We start from the raw sequence: 4,127 nt of genomic DNA, 5'->3' as shown, positions 1-4,127 counted from the left end.
CACTCCATCAACCGCATGGTGTGATTGGTGTCATGTCATGTGCTCAGCAGTCCTTGATGACATGAATAACCTCTGCAGTCTAGGTGTGATTGTAAAATATCTAAGTTTTTTATATGCCATGAGAGTCTTCCCTCTACCAGTTCTGGGTTTGTAACGGGAATGCTCGCATGTCATGCACTCGGTTATCTCAGCACTTTCAAAGTAGTATAACATGCAGAAGTTAAGGCATATATCAATTTTTTAGTATCCTAAACCAAGGGGTTTCATCATGGACTTGGCAGCATAGAAGTTCTCTATTAGCCTGTTCCCTTCAGGTAAAATGCCTCTCGCCCATTCAATAATCTTGTCATAACTGGCCTCACTCAACCCGTGATCTGACTTGATGGTGAATGCCTGTGCTATGATTAATAATTTACTGTGGTTCGTGCAGCCATCCAATAATGGTTTGTCAGAATCTCTTAACAGATCAAAAAACCTTGTTGCATTTGCATTAGGTTCTTTTTCTACGATTGGACATTCCTTGACATTACCTTCACTCATTCTCATTGCATCCATAACCATATTCCTGTAAGGATTACTGTTCTCATTTCAAACTTCATGCATGTTGCTAGCACTAGAAGTTAACCTAACCACCTGTTCTTCCATGCTCTCATCAGGAACAAATAGTTCTTCGTATGCATACCAACACAGGTAATCCTCCATGAACCCTTTGGTTAGAAGATGCATTGTTACAACATCTTGATGCAGAAACTTTAAATTTTTACACTTCTTGCACGGACACCTAATACTGCCATCAGTAAAATTTCTCGGAATACATGTTGCGAAATTAATAAAACCCTGGACACCGTTACAATAATCCATCCTTCGCAATCCTTGGGGTGAGTCCCGATACATCCATGAACGATCATCCATGACTTCTATTGAACCTCTATAAAACATAACAAAAATATTGATTTTCCCTAACATTATCCGACAAACTAAAACAACATTTATGTTAAATATTCATTATCAATTATCAACGTTCATACATATAAATTTATACATATATAAATTTACAGAAATCACAACTTCAAAATAGAATTGATAACAATTAAACAAGACTCGTTAAACAGGCTATTAATTATTTATTTCATCACAACACATTTAATTCGATGTAATTCAAACAAAATTTCAACAATTCACAAACAAATATAATTTGACAAAATCTAAAACAAACTATAACAACTACAAAATTATACATTCATACTACAAGTTTCTTTGACAAATAACAATTAAACAAGTACAAACGTTAACAAAATACATATACTAAAACAATAAAATTCACATTTAAATATTAAAACTAAAAAGGATAGATTTACTTACAAAAAAAATGATAAAATCTACAAGAAACGGATATTGTGACCACGTACAACATATAAGAAACTTAAGTGCTCGTGTTGAGAATAGTGGAGAGTTAGGATGTGGGTGGTTGGCTACAGTTTGGGAGGGGAGAGGTGGGATGGGAAAGAAGAAGAAGGAGAAACAGAGGAAGAGAGTGTCGGCAGATGGGTGGGTATATAATGGTTTTTTTCGATGGAATCACCGATGGATTCATTCCGTCGGTGCTTCCATCGGTGATTCCATCAGTGACAGTGCCACGTCACTATACAGCTATCTCAGTTTGGATCCCTCGGTCATTCCGTCGGTAAAATCGTCTGACGTCACCACACTACTGCATATTTCCAGACAAACTGTATACCCTGTCGGCGAACCGGTCGGTTTATATCGACCAGTTCGCCGACGTATCTATGTTGTTGGTATATACCGAAAGATTTTGAGACGGAATTATTTCCGTCGGTAATTATTACCGATGGAAAAAGTCCGTTGGTAATTCCATTGGTTTTCTCCGGTTTTCTGGTAGTGAATGTTGAGAAAAAACTTTTAGAAATATTCCAATAAACTTTTTTGAGTGTTTTTCAAATAAAATAAATATTAGACCAATATAAGTCATATTATTAAATAGACAAATCAATAATTAATATAATTTTAACAATATTTAATTTAAAGTAATGCGTAAAAATAGTTTAATTTAACACCATCGTATTTAAGTGGAAGACTAAAAAATATTAGCTATTGTGCACCCTATAAAGTTCATATGTGGCCGGCCTCCTTCTGCCTATTCATTTCCAAAAGCACCCAAATACTAACTTTCAACGGATAAACATAATATTCATACTGCCAAAAATTCGCGTAGTTGAAAAGGAGTTTTAGATGCATTACTAGATTGTGTGCGCGATTAAAAAAAAAATAAAAATCATTGGAAAAAAAATATTTTAAAAAATCTGAGTTGTTGGTTTAATTAGCAATTTAAATAATATAATTTAAAAAATACAATACAATAAATAAAAAAAATAACAAAGAAAAAAAATAAATAAACCTGATTTGAGCTCACCCGAATTATGAAACAATTCAATGATGAAGTTTAAAATTAAAAAAAATTAAAAAAAAACAACAAAAAAAACCTAGTTAAACCACGTTAACTTGTAAACTTTGCAACTATAAATATAAGATTAAGATATTTTTATAGAAATAAACGCAAGAAAAAAAAATTCAAAGATTAATTCCTAATAAATTATATGAAAACATGATAACTCCACGAATAAAATGAAAATAAAAAAGGTGAGACTCAATCTCTAGTAAATAATATATTGAATGATAAAAATTAAAAAATATATATAATTCGATAAAGGTAAAAAAAGTTTGATCCGAACCCATTTGGGTCGAGATGTAAAATCTTTTACCCAGTTGTGATACCAAGGTGACATAGTTTGAAAGCAAATTGAATAATATTATAAAACTCAATTATTAAATAAATTAATGTTGAAGGAAAAAAATAAAATAAAAAATTTTAATTTAAAAAAGCGATGGAAAAAATATGAGAGGTTTCTAGGTTAATCCACAAATCTTGCGATCATGAAAATCATGAAATCCTTGAACCAGGTTAATTTAATTTTAAAGGATGAAATCATGAAAAAAATATCAATTTAAAAAATTTGTCAAAGGAAAAAAATATAGCAATAAAAAACATAACGATCAAGTTTGATGGAAAAAAACCCATGGAAGATGAAGTTATAAGAAAAATAGAAAAATGATCAAGATAACCCAATAGAAAGGAAATGAAAAACAAGTACAAAGACTAATTAAATATTGAATAATGAAATTAAAATAATTTAATTTTAAAAAAGGTCATAAAAAGGTCAATTCGTGTTAACATTTGAAATCGGTGATTCTAGTCATGAACTTGAGATTAACCTTATAGTAACAAAAAAATTCTTAGTTAACCTGAGTTAACCCATACATCCAGCGATCATGGGCACACGATTGGGATAACCCAATAGAAAGGAAAGGAAAAATAAGAGTATAAAGACCAATTTCAAATAAATTAAAATGTTGAAGGATGAAATTGAAATAAATCAATTTAAAAAAGAAAAAAACTAAACGAAAGACAACTCATGTTAACCTTTGAAAACTGATGACTCTGGTCATGAACCCTAGACTAATACCATAGAAGGCAAATTGTAAAAAATAATAAAGCAAAAATCTAAAAAAAAGGTTAAAAAAAAAAGCATTAGCTTTCGAAAAGAAAAAAAAAAACCAGGTCAACCCGGACAAACCTCCTAAACCTAATCTAATCTCCAAAACTCACAGCCTGTGAAATCCTTGAACCAGGTTCAATCAAGAAACTTCTTAATTCCTAACCAATTTAATTTTGAAAGATAAAATCATGAAAAATTAAAAAACTTGCCTAAGAAAAACGAATCACAATAAAAAGAATGGAGATAAAGTCCGGAAGAAAAAAAATCATGAAGGATGAAATTGTAAAAAACAAAAACTTAAAAAATGATCACAAATAAATAAATAGCAATCAAAAGAATAAAGACCAAATTTAAAGGAAAAAAAATAAAAGGTGGCTGAAATTGGAAAACAATTGTAATTTTATAATTTATTAAAAATAGAAAAATAGTAATAAAAAGAATAGGGACCAAATTTGAAAGATTAAAAATATAATTGAGTGAAATTAAAAAAAAATGTAATTTCATGGCTTATTTAAAATTTAAAAAAGAGTAATCATAAGGACCAAATTTGAA

Source organism: Populus nigra, chromosome 1, assembly GCF_951802175.1.
Source record: "Populus nigra chromosome 1, ddPopNigr1.1, whole genome shotgun sequence".
Taxonomy (NCBI): Eukaryota; Viridiplantae; Streptophyta; class Magnoliopsida; order Malpighiales; family Salicaceae; genus Populus; species Populus nigra.
Note: the sequence above shows the minus strand (reverse complement) of the source record.